The sequence below is a fragment of the Pelmatolapia mariae genome, linkage group LG15 (assembly GCF_036321145.2).
Source record: "Pelmatolapia mariae isolate MD_Pm_ZW linkage group LG15, Pm_UMD_F_2, whole genome shotgun sequence".
Classification (NCBI taxonomy): Eukaryota; Metazoa; Chordata; class Actinopteri; order Cichliformes; family Cichlidae; genus Pelmatolapia; species Pelmatolapia mariae.
Window position 1 is genome coordinate 22,359,348 of NC_086240.1, and position 20,777 is coordinate 22,380,124.

General features: G+C 45.7%; 1 pseudogene; it reads left to right on the forward strand.

Moving 5' to 3' along the window:
* The first annotated feature begins 964 nt into the window (after positions 1–964).
* Positions 965–11,308, forward strand: LOC134642712 (plasminogen-like; annotated as a pseudogene).
* Positions 11,309–20,777: the final 9,469 nt, after the last annotated feature.

Sequence of the window (20,777 nt, forward strand, 5' to 3'; positions counted from 1 at the left end):
TCAACTAAAAGTTATTACAGTAAGCCAAAGAGTAAAACTCAAACAGGGGAACAAAAAGGAAGTATTGTTGAGTTAATTAAAAATTGAAGTATAATTTCAAAAAATAAAAAATTGGCAATATTGTTTACTCATGAAACTAAAATAAATGTATTACAAATGTCTATGTTCTTCAATTGGCAAACACATCAAGCATGACATGGTACTGAAGCTTCATTTAGACTGTGATGTCTAGTTATGTGTGAATGACCTGCCTTCAGAAGGTGTTTAGTTTTGCTCCTGACAAATACTTATTGATATTAACTTTATAAAAACATATAGATGAACTCAAACTAATACAAATGGAGCTAAAAGTAAAAAAAAAAATAAGCAAAAATAAAAGTAAAAATTCTAAACCATTAAAACTAAAATCCACTCTGTGAACTAAGTGAAATTAAACTGAATTAAAACTGTTCTTGCTCAGATTCAAAGCTTAGATAATGAAATGCTTAAAACAAAGAGCATAATGGAATACAATAGAAGACACAAACCCTCACATGATATCTAAAGAAGTCAGAGTTTAGGGGTAGTTTTATAAACCTTATGTGATTGGCAGAAGGCTGATCATTACATCCAACAACAGATAACCCCTCCAAGTTCTCTCTCCACTCTCTAACCAATGTTGTTTAATAACTAAATAAAACTGGGAATTAAACAGCACTTGGTGCAGCTGAAAATATTTAACAATATGCAACACATAATTGAAAATGAAATGCTGTGCTTTTTTTTGTGATGCAATGATTTTGCTGGCGCTCATAAACAAGGATTTTGATCGGCAGCTCTTTTGCTGTCCTTGTTGGGACAATGATTAACAAGTAATTGAATTGCCCTATTTGCCCCCCTGACATGCTAAAAGAAGCCCAATAATATGCCACAAGGTGTCTCTTTGAGTTAGTCGATGATGAACTGCTAGTTTTAGGGTCTCACCATGGGCCTGTACACAGCAGCTTTCCTCCTGGGAGCCTTGATCTCCACTGGTAAGTGGTACAACTACTATAGGGCATGTAAAGATGCTTTTTTTAAAAAAAATATATTTGTTTAGCTCTATTTTCTTACATTTAAAAAAGCAGACAAGGTGTGAGGTCTAAACCCTTACATCACAACACAATGACTCGCACTGGTTCCTCTTTCAGATGACGAAGAACAAAAATAACTCAGCCAAAGAAGAAAAATAGATCCTCATTAGTTAAAACAGGTCTAATCCAAATTAAAACTTGTTTCTCTACTTGTCTGGCACAGAATTCATTAAATGTAGGTTTTAGGTAGTGCAATGAAGGTTTTTAATAGATTCCCTTGTGCAGGAATATTAATATTTTTATTTACATGGGGGGTTTTTTGGCTTCTTTTTTTAGCATTTAGTTTAAATGGTAATAATGGACGCGTTTCAAGTGCTAAATTCTTATAATGCAGAATGCAACAATAACACTAACACTTCTCTCTTTTACATTACATATGCTAGAAATAACTCAGCAAAATAAGAAGCACAGAGCCACATTTTTTCTCACAGTCTCGGGTCTAAACGGGTCATGACAGACCACATCAGCACATTCAAAGCTATACCTTTAGTCTAGATTTGAATAACTAATGGGATTTAATAAATGTATACTTACGTTAAAGTAATTTAGGATAATTCTGTGTAGTTTAGTTTATAAAGACCTAAAACAGTGTGTTGGATGATTTTGTAACCATGTTGGAGTCCGTATACTGGTTCCTTTTAGTCAGATGACGTAAAATGGATTGTTTGGCTACACGATTTCCCGATAAACCCTCTGATCAGCAACCTTGACTGACTGGACAAAACCTGCTTATTGACAAAGAATATATACTGTCTTTAAAAATGTAACATTTGGGTACATAACAAAAAGGACAGCGCTACAATATCTCCTCTGCTTTTAATAACTACTTTTACACACCGGCCTGTTGGGTTAAAACAAGTCAAAATTATAAATACTTACTTGAATATACATGGATATGCCTTCATATTGGATAACTGTTCAGTAAAATATTTTATTTACCTGCTGTGTCTTAACTTCTGTGCAAGGTGGCAAAGGAAAAAAAATCTTGATGTAAAAATAAGTCTTGACAGCATTTGTGTTTTGCTCTTATGAGAACTGCTAGACTTGTATCTAATAACAACAGATGAGAAATCCAATAGCACTCTTGATGTGGGAGTCTAAAAGTGTTTTATATTGATCTAAAAAATAAGAATCTTTGAGCTTTCGAGGTGCTGGTTGTGATCCCTTCCACCCTTATGTTTCCCTGTGCTACTGCTAATTCCCCAAATTTAGCAGTAGCAGATTTCTTAAAATATGTCCTGGAATTCCCTCCTGGAATGCCTAGACCTATACAAGATCAACAGGGCCCTAGGAGCCTTCATCAGGAACTCAATGGGAATGTGGAGGACAACATAAGAGGCCAACTTCAAGCCCATAGCATAGGCCTGAACCCCCTCAGTGAGATCATTAACAAGACTGGCTATGGATACCGACTACGGAATGGAGCAGTTGCCAGCCATCTCCTGTACATGGATGACATCAAGCTGCATGCCAAGAACGAACGAGACATTGATTCACTGATCCACACTACCAGAATATACAGCAATGACATCGGAATGTCAGTCGGACTGGAGAAGTGTAGTCGGATGATAACGAAGAGAGGGAAGGTAGTCAGAACTGAGGGGATCAAACTACCAGAAGGCAACATTGCAGACTTAGAGGACAGCTACAAGTACCTGGGGATCCCGCAGGCAAATGGGAACCATGAAGAGGTCGCTAGGAAAGCTGCAACCACCAAGTACCTGCAGACGGTCAAGCAAGTCCTGAGAAGTCAGCTCAATGGTAAGAACAAGATCCGGGCTATCAACACCTATGCCCTGCCCGTGATCAGGTACCCTGCAGGAATAATAAACTGGCCAGAGGAGGAGATAGACGCCACTGACATCAAGACCAGGAAACTTCTGACCATGCATGGAGGGTGTTACCCCAAATCAAGCACCCAGAGGCTGTATGCTAAGCGGAAGGAAGGAGGCCGGGGACTGGTGAGTGTCAGCACCACAGTCCAGGATGAGGCAGCGAACATCCATGAATACATCAGGAAGATGGCCCCAACTGACCACGTGTTCATTGAATACCTCAAGCACCGAAACCCAAGAAAGAGTAGGAAGAGAAGGGACCATAATGGAACGACAGGCTCTTGCACGGTATTTACCACCAGCAGATTGAGGAGGTGGCTGACATCCAGAAATCCTACCAGTGGCTGGACAAAGAAAGACAGCACAGAGGCACTAATCATGGCTAGGGATGGGTACCGGTATCCGGTGCCATAATGTTCGTGTGTAATTTACGTTGAGTAGGTTAACCACGTTATTAAATTAATGCACGTAAGGTGAACTAGCAAACACCATTGTAGTCACATGCGGCTGTCTTCTTGTTTGATGGCAGATACTCCCTTCATGTTGTATCAACAGAAAAGGCTAACTTGGTTATCATTTTGCAGAAAAAAAGAGACTGCTAAAAATAAAAACATAAGAGGTTTTTGGACAAAGTTTGTGTTCTCCATTCTTTAAGCACCAGTTTGAGCACCGTTTAAGCACTGGCACCGTTTCAAAAGTACCGGTTTGGCACCGGTATCGGATAAAACCTAAACGATACCCATCCCTAATCATGGCGGCACAGGAACAAGCTCTGAGCACAAGATCCATAAAGGCTGGGCTCTACCACACCAGGCAAAACGCCAGGTGCAGGCTGTGTAAAGATGCCCGTGAGGCAATCCAGCACATAACAGTAGGGTGCAAGATGGTAGCTGGCAGGGCATACATGGAACGCCATAACCAAGTGGCCGGTATAGTATACAGAAACATCTTTGCCGAGTATGGCCTGGAAGCACCGAGGTCAAACTGGGAGACCAAGGGTGGTGGAGAATGACCGAGCTAAGATCCTGTGGGACTTCCAGATAAAGACGGACAAAATGGTGGTGGCTAACCAACCGGACATAGTGGTGGTAGACAAACAGAAGACGACAGCCGTAGTGATTGATGTAGCGGTTCCGAATGTCAGCAACATCAGGAAGAAGGAACACAAGAAACTTTAGAAATACCAAGGGTTTAGAGAAGAGCTCAAGAAGATGTGGAGGGTGAAGGTACCAGTGGTCCCAGTGGTAATCGGAGCACTAGGTGCGGTGACTCCCAAGGTAGGCGAGTGGCTAAAGCAGATCCCAGGAACAACATTGGAGATCTCTGTCCAGAAGAGCGCAGTCCTAGAAACAGCTAAGATACTGCGCAGGACTCTCAAACTCCCAGGCTCTGGTAGAGGACCCGAGCTTGAAGGATAGACCGCCCACAGGGGCGAAGGGGGAATTTTTGTATACATATATAGTTCAGGCAAAATTCCTCCATATTATAAAAAAACAAAGACAAAACTCACAAATATAAGGACACTTATTGCAATGTTCATAAAAACTTGAACTACAGTTGTGTCGCCATGTGTTATAACTGTCACAGCTCTTACTATTGAATTTCTTGACTCATTCAAACAGCACATAAATTTATACATATAGTTCCTCAGTAAGGCACGAAAAGCTGGGACGTTACTCATGACAAACATTTGACTTGCAGATGTCCATCTTGGAAGTTTAAGGAAAATTCTAAATGCATCCTGAAAAGCCAACAGCAGTTTTTTTTTCATTATGACTTTGATATAATTACACCACAAATGAGCCATAGGCACAATAGGCTTGAAAATGGCTACTTTAACATCGTCTGTGCACATGTAAAATTTAGGTGGCCTTATATTAGCTTGCATGTGCAACTTACAATGCTGGCGTTTCACATCATCATCATCACAGAGATCACTTTTTAAGATATGCCCTAAGTATTTCACTTTACTCCTCATATCCAATACTTGGTCTGCTAAATAAAAGATTGGAAAATTTAGCTTTTGATCCCCCATAGTTGTAGCAATCACAATAACACTCTTTTTAAGTTTAAAAGCAATATCATACTAGGGGCCAAAACTAGCACAAACTCTAAGTAACTGCTGCAAACCAGCACTGTAGGGAGACAAAATCACCAAATCATCAGCATACATTAAATGATTAATAAGGGACCCACCATACACACAGTCTTACATTCATTTAACCCTCCAGTTGTGTGCACCCCTGCCCCCTTACTTTAGTGTTCCTTGTCACAATTGACTGGTCAGTTTTAACAGCTCTTAACATAACAAGCATTTTCCACCACCAAATTCAGTTCAGTGGGTAGTTCAATGTTTGTTTAGTGAGTTGTTCAATGGTCATTTAGTGGGGGGGTTCCCATTCATTTCCTATGGCAGTCACTTTTGACCAGGAAATAAATGAAGTAATTGTTTTTTTGGGATGTGACTGATTGCAGTTGGTGGCAATGACGTGGAGGGCTACTCCAAAACTGAAGGTGCATGGATTATCTCACTGAACAAACGAACGTATTCAGTTAATACTGTGGCTGACTGTGCCACCAAATGTAACACTGAAACATCTTTCACATGCAAGTAAGTTCACATCTCACATTTCGTTCTGTGAATCAAAATGTTGCATATATACAAACGGTATATATATACAAATAAAAATGTTTCCATTTTCAGCTCCTAGTCCTGCCATTATCCATAGGGCCGGATTTTACCCTCCACATCTGCTCCAGTTGTTCCTTTAGCTCCTGGAAGTTTTCTGTTTCCTTGTTCTCATTCTTCCTGATGTTGCTCTGCACTGGGATTGCCACATCTATCACAATTGTTCCTTATCATCATCTATCTTCAGCTGTATTTGTGGATGCTCCATGATTCCAATTGTGGCTCTGACACTCAATAACCCATACACTCTTTCCTTTCTTTCTTTAATGTTCACACTGGGAATCTGATGACCAGTAAGGCTTATGTATCAATAAGTGGGATCTTATTCCTACCTTTATGCCGTGTACAGTCCAGGCACTCTAATATGGATGTGTGAAGAATTGAGTTGTAGGTTGTCAATCTAGGCGGTGCTCAGCGTGGTCTGCGTAGTTGTAAAGTCCTGTGGTGCAGCTCTATAAACAAGGAGCTGATGCTTTTGCTGTCTGTTGTATTTCCAATGCTTTTCTGAGCTATTCTTGTGTATTGACGCATGTTTCTACTCAGTTTAGTTGCTATGATGCTTGAGAGGAGCTTCCGTGTTTCTATGGAAGGTTGCTGTGGTCTGGTCTTATTCTAAGTCCACCAGCCACTTGGCATTGGTGTGGTGTGGCACCTCTTTCTCACAGATGTTCTTTCAGTATTGTTCAGTTGTTTACATCTGCAAGCATCTCCTCTGATGGGACTGTTAGCCAGGAGACTTGTGCTTTTGCTTGGGTGGCTACCTTTGCTACATATTTTCTCAATTCAGTAGATGCATCTGCCATTGCAGGTGGCTGGGCACCATTTAGTTTGGATTCACTGCTCTCTTCTATGAGGGTCAGCTCAATATTGCCATACTGCTCACTGCTGTTCCCATTGTACTGTAGACTCTGGATCTCGAGCTTTGATAATAGCGTCTCTTGATGTTATTAAACTGAACAACTAGGTGCTTCTTGGTAAGTGTGAATGTTGGCTTTCTCCTCATCCATAGTTCCCACACGAGCTGTATAATCCTGATGAGTACTTGATGATTAAGTGCCAGCCATTCTGGATACCGAGGGAATTTACAGCAGTCATTATTACGGCTGTTTACATTCCCCCACAAGCCGAGGCTGCCTGAGCAATGATGGGACTGTACAGTGCGATCAGCAGCCAGAAAACCATGCACCCAGAGATGGCATTTATGACAACCGGGGACTTTAAAAAAGGAAACCTGAAGAAAGTTTTACCAAAATTCCACCAACACATTTATTCAACACACGAGGAGAGCGGCTGCTTGACCACTGTTACACCTCCTTCCTGGATGCGTACAAAGCCCTCCTCCGTGCCCCATTCGGCCAGTCGGGGTGTGTACTAAGCCCTCGCCTGTACTCACACTACACCTACAACTGCACGGCTACTAGCAACTCCAACATCATTGTGAAGTTTGCGGACGACACAACAGTGGTGGGTCTTATCACCAGAGGTGATGAGACGGCTTACAGGAAGGAGATCAGCGCCCTGACACACTGGTGCCAAGAGAGTCAACATCACGAAGACAAAGGAGTTGATAGTGGACTTCCGGAGGTGTAGAGAAGCATACACCCCCATAATCATCAACTGTGCAGCTGTGGAGAGAGTGAGCAGCTTCCGTTTCTTAGGTGTATATCTGGTGGAGGATCTCACATGGTCTGTTCACGCGAACAAAATGTTGACATTTATGCACTTCATATTGTACATATATGCCATTTCTTTTGCACAATATTCATACTGATGACTATATATATATATATATATATATATATATATATATATATATAAAGTAGCACGAAGGGAGGTTAGCCAACTAACAGAGTTGCAGAAAGGCGCGACAAAGAAGGTGCATAAGAAATACAGCAAGCTGTCCATACCTGAGGCCTTGGAAACTGCCAAGCAAAGACTCACAGCCTTGGCCAGCCGCTTGAGAAGGTACACCAGAGAGATAGAAGGCAGGAGAATAAACCAGCTGTTCTCCACAGAACCAGCAAAGGTGTACTCTCAGTGGCAAGGGAACAATAAGAGAACAGCACCACCAAGGCTGGAGACGGAGCAATACTGGAAGAGCATATGGGAGAAGGATGCAACCCATAACAGCAATGCTCAGTGGCTAGTGGATCTGAGGACAGACCATAGCGACCTCCCTGAACAGGGTCCAGTAACCATCACAGTGGCAGACATCCAAGAAAGGGTCTCCAGTATGAAGAGTTGGACAGCACCAGGGCCCGACATGGTTCACGCCTACTGGCTGAAGAAGCTGACTGCACTCCACGAGCGTCTGGCAGCACAAATGAACCAGCTGCTAGTTAACGAGAGACACCCGGAATGGCTAACCGAAGGTCGGACGGTCCTGATCCCCAAGGACCCCAAGAAGGGACCGGTCCCATCCAACTACCGACCAATAACCTGCCTCAGTACTACATGGAAGCTCCTGTCAGGCATCATATCGGCTAAGATGAACAGGCACATGGGTCAATACATGAGCGGGGCACAGAAAGGGATTGGCAAGAATACCAGAGGCGCAAAACACCAGCTACTGGTAGACAGAACAGTCAGCCGAGACTGCAAGACCAGACTGACCAACCTGTGCACAGCCTGGATTGATTACAAGAAGGCCTATGACTCAATGCCCCACAGCTGGATACTGGAATGCCTAGAATTGTACAAGATCAACAGGACCCTAAGAGCCTTCATCAGGAACTCAATGGGGATGTGGCGTACAACACTAGAGGCCAACTCCAAGCCCATAGCACAAGTCACCATCAAGTGCGGGATCTACCAAGGAGATGCTCTGTCCCCACTGCTGTTCTGCATAGGCCTGAACCCCCTCAGTGAGATCATTAACAAGACTGGCTACGGATACCGACTACGAAACGGAGCGGTTGTCAGCCACCTCCTGTACATGGATGACATCAAGCTGTATGCCAAGAGTGAACGAGACATCGATTCACTGATCCACACTACCAGGCTATACAGCAATGACATTGGAATGTCGTTCGGACTGGAGAAGTGTAGTCGGATGATAACAAAGAGAGGGAAGGTAGTCAGAACTGAGGGGATTGAACTACCAGAAGGCAACATTGCAGACATAGAGGACAGTTACAAGTACCTGGGGATCCCGCAGGCGAATGGGAACCATGAAGAGGCCGCTAGGAAAGCTGCAACCACCAAGTACCTGCAGAGGGTCAAGCAAGTCCTGAGGAGTCAGCTGAACGGTAAGAACAAGATCCGGGCCATCAACACCTACGCCCTGCCCGTGATCAGGTACCCAGCTGGGGTAATAGGCTGGCCAAAGGAGGAGATAGAAGCCACTGACATAAAGACAAGAAAGCTCCTGACCATGCATGGAGGGTTTCACCCCAAGTCCAGCACCCTGAGGCTGTACGCTAAGCGGAAGGAAGGAGGCCGGGGACTGGTGAGTGTCAGCACCACAGTCCAGGATGAGACAAGAAACATCCACGAATACATCACGAAGATGGCCCCAACTGACAGCGTGCTCAGTGAATACCTCAGACAGCAGGAACCCAAGAAAGAGGATGAAGGCGAGGAACCATCATGGAAGGACAGGCCCCTGCACGGTATGTACCACCGGCAGATAGAGGAGGTGGCTGATATCCAGAAATCCTACCAGTGGCTGGACAAAGCTGGACTGAAAGACAGCACAGAGGCACTAGTCATGGCAGCACAAGAACAAGCTCTGAGTACAAGATCCATAGAGGCTGGGGTCTATCACACCAGGCAAGACCCCAGGTGCAGGCTGTGTAAAGATGCCCCAGAGACAATCCAGCACATAACAGCAGGGTGCAAGATGCTAGCAGGCAAGGCATACATGGAGTGCCATAACCAAGTGGCCGGCATAGTGTACAGGAACATCTGTGCCGAGTATAACCTGGAAGTCCCGAGGTCAAAATGGGAGACGCCACCAAGGGTGATGGAGAATGACCGAGCTAAGATCCTGTGGGACTTCCAGATACAGACGGACAAAATGGTGATGGCTAACCAACCGGACATAGTGGTGGTGGACAAACAGAAGAAGACGGCCGTAGTGATTGATGTAGCGGTTCCGAATGACAGCAATATCAGGAAGAAGGAACACGAGAAGCTGGAGAAATACCAAGGGCTCAGAGAAGAGCTCGAGAGGATGTGGAGGGTGAAGGTAACGGTGGTCCCCGTGGTAATCGGAGCACTAGGTGCGGTGACTCCTAAGCTAGGCGAGTGGCTCCAGCAGATCCCGGGAACAACATCGGAGATCTCTGTCCAGAAGAGTGCAGTCCTGGGAACAGCTAAGATACTGCGCAGGACCCTCAAGCTCCCAGGCCTCTGGTAGAGGACCCGAGCTTGAAGGATAAACCGCCCGCAGGGGCGAGATGGGTGTTTTTTGTTTATTTGGTATACATATTTATTAATGTGCATACATTCTTATATTTATACATATATTTATTCTTATAATTCTCACATTCCTGTTCTTATATTTGGCTTGGATCTTATGTTTCTTGTATTTTGCACACTACTGTTGCTTGTGAAACTTGCACACATGTGATGTAACAATAAAAGTGATTTGATTTTATCCCTCTTGGTGGGTTAGCTGGCATAGTAGCTTTCTATTAATACCACATTATCAATCCTTGTCCATGTATGCGTTGTTCCTTTGGCCACCTCAAAACCTAATGTGTAGATAACTTAGATTTGTATAGCACCTTTCAAGAAAGGAAACAACAATATTTTAATTTTTCTTTTTTTTTTTCACACACAGGTCTTTTATCTATAATGAAAAGGACCAAGAGTGTTGGACAGCAGCGGCAAACTCTAAAACAGACAGTGTCTTTCACAGAAGCACCATAGCTTTATATGAAAGAAATGGTAATGATCCTTATTTTTCTCTATGAATAATACTAACACTAAAGCCTCTGTTTTCATGTTGTCCTTTCTGTCGGCTACAGTGACTAGTCTTTTCTAGTTTACATGTTTTTTGTTTCCAATGCTTTTTGTTGACATTGCAGTTAATGTTTAGCATATGTGTCATTATGAGTGAGGTACTGTGTCTATAAACACAGCTGTAATTTAGTTTTGTAAAACATCACAGAACTCGGATCAGATAAATTATTTATTATAGGAAATGTGTGATAAACATCAATAAATCTATTTTTCCTTTTCTTTTTCTTTTCTTTTCTAGCATATCTTCTGGAGTGTGTAAATGGAATAGGAAGAGATTATAGAGGAACAAAGTCCAGAACAAACTCAGGAAAGATCTGTCAAAGATGGGACTCAAGCTACTCACACAGGCCAAAGTATGTGTTTGCATTTGATTTTACATCATCATTTCATTTCCTTTTATGTCTTTATGAAAATTTTTTGTAATGTTTCTGCTGCAGTTTCACGCCACAGAGCCACCCACAAGCAGATCTGGAGTCTAACTTCTGCAGAAACCCTGATGGGGACAGCAATGGACCGTGGTGTTACACTACTGATCCTAACACCCGCTGGGAGTACTGCAACGTACCCAGCTGCTTTGGTAAGTTATCATGCATGGCCATGATATTTGAGATACATCAGTGCTTTCCTTCACAGAGGAATGTCTAGTCTGAAATGATGAGAATTACAGAGGAAAAATCTCCACCACTGAAAACAGCTTCACCTGAAAGTTAAACACTGCTGTAATTTTAGTTTCATACAAACATCACAGAACTCGGACCAGATAAATAATTTATATTAAGAAATTTGTGATAAACATCAATAAATCTATTTCTAGTCATTTTCTTTTCTTTTCTTTTCTAGCATATCTTCTGGAGTGTGTAAATGGAATAGGAAGAGATTACAGAGGAACAAAGTCCAGAACAAACTCAGGAAAGATCTGTCAAAGATGGGACTCAAGCTACCCACACAGGCCAAAGTATGTGTTTGCATTTGATTTTACATCATCACTTCATATCCTTTTATGCCTTTGTGAAAACGTTTCATAATGTTTCTGCTGCAGTTTCAAGCCGCAGAGCCACCCACAAGCAGATCTGGAGTCCAACTTCTGCAGAAACCCTGATGGGGACAGCAATGGACCGTGGTGTTACACCACTGATCCTAACACCCGCTGGGAGCACTGCAACGTACCTAGCTGCTTTGGTAACATTCATACATGTCATTGTGTTTGTTTTGTTTTGTTCAGCTGACATACATGTCTAATTGTCCTCTAGCAGCCATTTCTCTTTCAACAATTGCCATTTGGTTTGGTATTTAATGTAGCTAATATGTAAAATATAGGCACTACACAATATTCTGAAATACTGAACTTAAAAGGCTGCAAGGCCAGATACCACTGGGTTATCTGGGCGTTGGCATCCTTCATGCGGGTGGAGCCACTGCAGCGGGGCATGGTCTGAGCAGAGGGTGAATGGGCATCCTGAGATCTGGTAACGAAGGGAGTCAACCGCCCACCGGATCGCTAGGCACCCCTTTTCCACAGTGCTGTACCAGATTTCTCGGTCCATTAGCTTCCAGCTGATGTACACAACCGGTCGGTCGACTCCCCCTACCTGCTGGGACAAAACGGCCCCCAGCCCTCTGTTCGAGGCATCTGCCTGCAGGAGAAAAGGGAGGGAGAAATTAGCTGTGTATAGCAGCAGCTCCCCACAGAGAGCCTGTTTCACCCGCACAAACGCTGCCTGGCACTGCCCTGTCCACTGGACCAGATCTGGAGCACCCTTTCGGGTGAGATCGATCAAGGGGCTGGTCAGGTCCGCAAACCCTGGCACAAATTGGCCATAATAGCCGGCCAGCCCCAGGAACCGTCTCACCTCCATTTTGGTCTAGGGGCGCAGGCAGGATGTGATCGCTGCTCTCTTCTCCATCTGAGGACGAACCTGCCTGCCCCCCAAGTGGTACCCCACATACTGTACCTCCCTCTGTCCAACCGCACTCTTCTTCAGGTTGGCTGTGAGCTTGTCGACCCGGGGCATGGTGTAAGCATCAAACTGTGACACCTCATTCACCTTGCGATACTCAGCACAGAACCATATAGACCCGTCTTTTGTCACCACAAGAACGATGGGGCTACATCATGACTCTTCTATTACTCCCATCTTTAGCATCTAAGCCAATTTCCTCTGAACAATTTATCTTTTATGTTCAGGTAGCCTGTAGGGCCATGAACACACCGTATGCCGGGCTGCACCAGGCTGTTGCAATGCAGCATCATCTGCTCTCTGGGCTTGTGTGAGATAGTTATCACAATGAAGGGAGGCAGGAGTAGTGGAATTTGGTACCTCCGGCTCCAACTCATCTCTTTCCTTAACCAGGCTCACCAGAGAAGCGGTTTCAGCCTCTCGCCATGCTTTAAGGAGGTTGAGGTGATATATCTGTGCGGCTACTCCCCTGTTTGACCGCACCACCTCATAGTCAACGTCGTCCACCCACCGTGGCCCTTGCCACTTGGCAAGTAGTTTAGAGCTGGAAGAAGGAAGTAATACAAGCACTTTATCTCCTGGTGAAAATTGCTGATGCTGCTGAGCCTGGTGCAAACTCTCGTGTGACAACCTCCTCAAAGTGTGTAGCTTTGCTCTGAGGTCCAGCACGTACTGAATTTCATTTTTTTGCGGGGCTCGGACCTTCCTCCTGCCCGCGGCTTCCTGCCGTACAGTAATTCAAAGGTAAAAAATCCCGTGGAGGCCTGGGGAACCCCCCGCACTGCAAACAACAGAGGGTCTAACTAGCGATCCCAATTGTGTTCAACCTCATGAATGAACTTACGAATCATGGACTTCAAAGTCTTATTCAGCTGCTCCACGTCAGTCTGAGGGTGGTAGATGCTGGTCCAAACAGATTTAACGCCCAGTAATTCATATAGCTCTTTGAGCATGCGAGACAAGAACGACGTGCCCTGGTCAGTCAGTATTTCTTTTGGAATACCGACTCGGGAGATGACCTGAAACAGTGCCTGAGCCAGGCTCTTTGCAGAAATGGTGCGCAGCGGCACTGCTTCCGGATATCACGTTGCATAGTCCACCAGAGCTAATACAAAGCGATAGCCGCGTGCACTCTGGTGGAATGGCCCAATGAGGTCGAATGGGACCTCCATTAAGGGTAATGGATGCAAAGGCGCTTTTGGAACGGCTGGCTGGCTCACCATCTGGCAATCCAGGCATGGCACGCACCATCGGCGCACGTCTGCCCAGATGCCCAGCCAATAAAATCGGGCCATTACTTGCTCCAGAGTTTTCTTGCATCCCATGTGCCCTGCCATGGGGTTGCAATGAGCCACCTAGAAAATCATTTTCAGCCGGCTCAGTGGCACCAACAACTGGGTGTGTATTTCGTTAGTGTGAGTGTCGCAACTCACTCAATACAGCCTATCGTTCTGCAATTGGAAGTGCGGGTAAGTCTGCATTAGGGCTGGGCCATATCATACCGTTCACGGTAATACCGGTATAATGTTGGGCAACGATAGAAAAATGAAATATCGCGATAGAATATGGGTAAAACACGCATGCGCAGTGCCTTTGTTTTCATACGCACACGACGGAAAAAGCATGGCGGCGAAAGCAGATCGTTGGATGAAACGGATAAACCAGAATTGGTTTGTAAAAATGCTGCAACTTCAGTGGTGTAGTCAGATACACAACAAAGCACTATTTTTGGTAGAGCATGCTAGCGGGCCGTCGTTATTACCGTGTTTTTTGGAAAATACGGCACACTTAACCCTCTCAAGGCAGGCGTTGCAGATTTGCAACAGTTAAAACACTAACAACCTGATTACCCCACATACATATTTTATGAGTTTTTTTTACTCAGAAGTACCACTGCAGGACTTGGTTGTGCATTAGCAACTAAAACTTAATTTGAGCCTGAGAGGGTTAAAATCAATCCTTTGATTTTTCTGAAAATCAACAGTGCCCCTTATAATCCAATGGGCCTTATGTATGAATTCTGGTTGTGTTTACTGACCTCGAAACGATTTTATGTGGTACACGGCGCTCGAAAATCTGTCAAATGTTTTAGTACGACTTTGCTAAGCTACGAACCCGGACTGCTTGATGGATTGTTGGAGCATTACGGCTACCGTAGTCAGGAGCCTGGCGGAGTGATACGTACTGTGCTTCAACATAATATTACCGTATTGTGTGTGTATAACCTCTTTTTAAGTTTTGTGGATATTTTACATGGTTATGCTGAGGATATGTCGGCCAATTTCCACTGGAAATGCCTTTTGGTTAAACTGTCAGCAAGGAATTTGCATTTGCACTGTTAAATTTTTATATAACTTTAATGCACATAAAACAGCTGCTTGTTTAAGTGAAAATACATTTATGGGGGTTTTTTTGCACTAATAAAGTTGTGGAGTTGTAAAGTATTTTGTCTAGTGTCTATTATATCATCAGTTATATCGTTATCGCGAATTTCCAAATGTATATCGTGATAAATACTTTTGGTCATATCGTCCTGCTCTAGTCTGTATGGCTTCAGGGCACACCAGGTGACCATCAATATCTATCACTTGGTCATAGGCTGAGTGTAGGGTGTCATCACGAGACTGCTCCAGTGGAAAATCTTCCATGGGGCGTGACACAGGAGGCAGCTGGACCTCCGTAGAAGGACCCACTTCTTCCTCCCCCAAGAGTCAGCATCGGACGACCCCGCGTCACCACTGAGCGCCATGCAGACATTACACGCATCTACCAGTCACAATCGCATCCCCACATACTGCCCCAACAAGCTATGAAACCCCAGCCAATTTGTACCCAAAATCAGGGGACGCGACAGGCGTGGGCTAACCGCAGCCTTTACTCTATGCATTTTGCCCCGGAATTTTAGCAGCAGTGGTACTATGAGATACCTGTGAACATCCCCATGCACACATTTTACCTCCACCCACTCCGCCTCCAACAATGATGGTGGACGAGGGTCTGGGGGCAGCCTGTGTCCACCAAGGTGGACACCAAGGCCGGAGCCCCGGCGAAGCAGAACACCTGGCCCACCTCCATCATCGGACACTCCCGCCGTAGGTGCCCCAGCCACCCGTACTTTCAGCACTCCGGCCCCGGGGTCTGTTCAGCTGCCCGTTGCTCAGAGGCGGCAACGAACGTTTCTGGGTCTCTGGCAGGAAGCAGGGGTGCAAACAGGTTCTTGGGGCTCCACACCAGTGCTCACTCTGTCCTGTCCATGAAGAGGTCCCTTCTTCAATGTCGCTGGCATCCTGTAGGCTGGCTGCTCAGACGCGTGTGCTCCTGGCCAGTGGCCAGATGGTCCTCCACCAGTGTGACTGCCGCGTTCTGATCGATGGGGCTGTGGCAGCTGTCCCAATGTGTGGTAGCATCGGGCAGCCCCTTCACAAATTGCTCTATGACCACCGAGCCCAGCATACGGGCTTCTTCCTCCATGGGCCCTTGACACAGCCACCTCGCCTCGTCTTCGAGCTGCCTTGCCCATGCGATCAGCCGCTCCCCTCCCGACATCTGACCAGCGTGGAACTGCTGCCGGTAATCCTCCGGGGAAAGACCAAGGTGATCCAATTCTGCCTGACAGACATCTTAATACACTCCATGGGACGCCGGAGGCAGGCTCAGGGCAGCTGTCTGGGCTTCACCCGACAACAGAGGCAACAGCCGTGGTGCCCACTCTTCCTCCGGACAGCAGCACCCCAGCATTGTGGTGTGAAAAGTCTCTATAAATACCAACGGTACCATCCGGTGAAGTGCCACCAACAGCGTGGGGGGGGGGGGATGACACGCTGGCACAGCCGCAGCCCCCATCAGCCACTCCAGTACAGTGGTGTTCCACTCCAATTGGTCCCGCAATACCCCCAGCTGCTCCTCCTGCGCAGCCGCCTGCTGTGCGGACATCATCTGGCCCACAATCTGGAGCGGGCGGGGTGACTGGGGGTCCGACATAGCACCAAGATTTCGGCACCACTGTGGTAAGGACCCCACGCACACACACAGTTGGCAGTTTGCTCTGTTATCTTTTATTGTCTGTGGGCAGCAGATGCTGTTGTTTCGGTGCTCTGCACACTGGAACAGTCACTCCAAAGATGCTGCCACACACACGTCCTTCTGCTCCGCTGTCACTGGAAAACCCCAAAAAGATAGCAGTGTCATTTAACCTGACCCAGCATACCTGTTTCAACCACGCCCCCGTGCCGCCCCTGCGAGCTCACTGTGCTACCCCTCCTCTACAGCAGGCCAGAGACCACTGTATGGTCTGCAGTGGTGAGAATTACAGAGGAAGAATCTCCACCAATGAAAACATCTTCACCTGAAAGTTAAACACTGCTGTAATTTAATTTAATTTCATAAAACATCACAGAACTCAGATCAGATAAAGAATTTATATTAAGAAATTTGCGATAACCATCAATAAATCTATTTCTTTTCTTTTCTTTTCTAGACTATCTTGTGGAATGTGTAAATGGAATAGGAAGAGATTACAGAGGAACAAAGTCCAGAACAAACTCAGGAAAGATCTGTCAAAGATGGGACTCAAGCTACCCACACAGGCCAAAGTATGTGCTTGCATTTGATTTTACATCATCACTTCATATCCTTTTATGCCTTTGTGAAAAGTTTTTATAATGTCTCTCATGAGTTTCACGCCACAGAGCCACCCACAAGCAGATCTGGAGTCCAACGACTGCAGAAACCCTGATATGGACAGCAATGGACCGTGGTGTTACACCACTGATCCTAACGCCCGCTGGGAGTACTGCAACATACCCAGCTGCTCTGGTAAGATTCATACATGTCATTGTGTTTGTTTTGTTTAGTTCAACTGACATACATGTCTAATTGTCCTCTAGCAGCCATTTCTCTTTCAACAATCACCATTTGGTTTTTAAAATATTTAATGTAGCTAATATGTGAAATATAGGCACTACACAATATTCTGAAATACTGATATACGGCCATGGAAAAAGACTTGCGGACTTCCTCGAAGAGATTCTGGCAAAGGGGCAGGCGACTCAGGAGGGGAAAGCGTTGCTCTACCTGCACTGTGTATAGTGCGGGTGGAGTGCTGCTGACTTCGACTGAGACAATTGTCGGGCGGTGGAAGGAATACTTCGAGGACCTCCTCAATCCCACTGGCATGTCTTCCGTGGCGGAAGCAGAGTCTGGGGACGAAGGGGATGACCCGCCAGTCTCTGGGGGCGAGGTCACTGAGGCAGTTAAACAACTCCTTGGTGCCAGAGCCCCTGGGGTGGACGAGGTCTGCCCCGAGTTCCTGAACGCTCTGGATGTTGTAGGGCTGTCTTGGTTGACACGTCTCTACAATGTTGCGTGGAGATCAGGGGCAGTACCCCTGGACTGGCAGGCTGGGGTTGTAGTCCCCATCTTTAAGAAAGGGGGCCAGAGGGTGTGTTCCAACTACAGGGGAATCACACTCCTCAGCCTTCCTGGGAAAGTCTATGCCAGGGTGCTGGAAAGGAGAGTTCGTCCGCTAGTCGAACCTCGGATACAGGAGGAACAATGCGGTTTTCGTCCTGGTTGTGGAACACTGGCTCAGCTCTTTATCCTCTCGAGGATACTTGAGGGTGCATGGGAGTTTGCCCAACCAGTTTACATGTGTTTTGTGGACTTGGAGAAGGCATTCGACCGTGTCCCTCAGGGGGTCCTGTGGGGGGTGCTCCGGGAGTATGGGGTGTCTGGCCCATTGCTACGGGCCATTCAGTCCTTATACAAACGTTGCAAGAGCTTGGTCTGCATAGCCAGCAATAAGTCAGACTCGTTCCTTGTCGGTGATGGGCTCCGCCAGGGCTGCCCTTTGTCACCAATTCTGTTCATAATTTTTATGGACAGAATTTCTAGGCGTGGCCAAGTGGCGGAAGGCTTTCACTTGGGTGGTCTCAGGATCTCATCTCTGCTTTTTGCAGATGATGTGGTTCTTTTGGCATCATCAGGTGATGGTCTCCAGCTCCCCTTGGAACAGTTCGCAGCCGAGTGTGAAGCAGTGGGAATAATAATCAGCACCTCCAAATCTGAGGCCATGGTCCTCGGCTGGAAAAGGGTGGAGTGCACACTCTGGGTCAGGGACGAGTTCCTGCCCCAAGTGGAGGAGTTTAAGCATCTTGGGGTCTTGTTCACGAATGATGGGAGAAGGGAGCAGGAGATCGACAGATGGACTGGTGCAGTGATGCGGCCCCTGTACCGGTCTGTTGTGGTGAAGAGAGATGGGACTTAAGCAAAGCTCTCAATTTACCGGTCAATCTACGCCCCTACCCTCACCTATGGTCACGGGCTGTGGGTAGTGACCGAAAGAACGAGATCGCGAATACAAGCGGTGGAAAAGGGCTTCCTCCGAAGGGTTGCTGTCCTCTTCCTTAGAGATAGGGTGAGAAGTTCGGCCATTTGGGAGGGGCTCAGAGTAGAGCCGCTGCTCCTCCACATCGAAAGGAGCCAGTTGAGGTGGTTCGGGCATCTGACAAGGATTAGGGCTGGGTATCGTCACTGATTTCTAGAATCGATTCGTTTCCGATTCACAAGGTCCCGAATCGATTCGATCCACGATTCGATTCGATTCAATTAAATTCGATTTGAATCTGGAAAATTTTGACAGTCAGAAATATTATAATTCAGATAAGTACATTTACATATTTTTGTATCTATAAAAAGGAAGCTGACACACGCAAGACTTTATCAAAGGTGTGAGCGTCACAGCAGATGCCTTTGTGTCAAAGTATCTGAAGATAAAACACAGAAAAACATGAAGGTGGTTTTCCTGGCCTGGGATTTTATAAAAATATTCTGCAGTACATCAAAAACGAAAGAAAACCATTAATCAACATATGAACGTTACCTCTGATGTTACAGCGGTTATGTTAGACACACGGCTAAGCGTTTTGCATTTTGCATAATTTTAAAACATTAAAATTTGTTCAGTATTGAACGGCAGAAATTAGGTTTTCTTTTCGGAAGTATGTAAAACGAAAAAAAAAAAACAGCGGCCGACAGCGCTGTAAACAACAGTAGACTTGTGCGTAACAAGCAAGCGAATAATGCAGAAAACAGATTTTTAGACGGGAAACTGTTCTTGCAGTACAGAGAGAGAGAGAGAGAGAGCTGTGCATGAAGTGTGATTTTATCGTGGGTGAAGCAAAGCAGTAAAAGTCAGAGTGATTTCATGACGATGTTTATGTGAAGCGTAGTTTGGATCTTCTTTTGCTGCTGGTTCGGTCAATATTGTTTGGAGAGAGATCAAACTAACAGCTTTAGAATCAGCGCAAAAAGGGCGTAAACACAAAGCACGGACGCGCCGAAACATCAGAAACAGCGAGCTGTCGGCTTTCAGCCCCGACCGTGTCCGTGCAGTTGTTGTGCCAGAAAGTGATTGCCGTCCGCGGGAGCGCGCGCAGCCGCTTAAAGCTGCAGCGCCCGTCAGGTGAGAAAGGCGACATCTCACTGATTCTGATCTGCGGGTCCGTGTGTTTACGTCCTTGTGCAGAATCCGTGTACCTGCTCTCATTTACTGTCTTAGCTGTTTGGTGGTTGTTGAAATTTTGTGAGGTTTCACCTGAGATTCTGGCGTTTCGGGCAAAATAAATTTATATTAAAAAATCAATTCAGGATTTTAATGAATCGATTTCACGTTATCCAAGCCAGAATCGATTTTAATCGATGAATCGATTATTAAAACCCACCCCTAACAAGGATGCCTCCTGGGCGCCTCCTGGGTGAGGTTTTCCGGGCATGTCCCACCGGGAGGAGGCCCCGGGGCAGACCCAGGACACGCTGGAGAGATTATATCTCTCGGCTGGCCTGGGAACACCTTGGTGTTCCCCTGGACAAGCTGGAGGAGGTGACTGGGGAGAGGTAGGTCTGGGCTTCTCTGCTTGGGCTGCTGCTCCCGCGACCCGGCCCCGGATAAGCGGAAGAAAATGGATGGACGGATGGATGATATACGATATGGAAGAACAGCTATGCTATGATATTTCAGATACATCAGTGTTTTTCCTTCACAGAGGAATGTATGGGCTGCAGTGGTGAGAATTACAATTGAAAAATTTCCACCACAGAAAACAGCTTCACCTGAAAGTTAAACACTGCTGTAATTTTGCTTAGTTTCATAAAACATCACAGAACTCGCATTTTATACAAGATGATTTTGAGTGAAATCATCTTGTATAAAATGTGA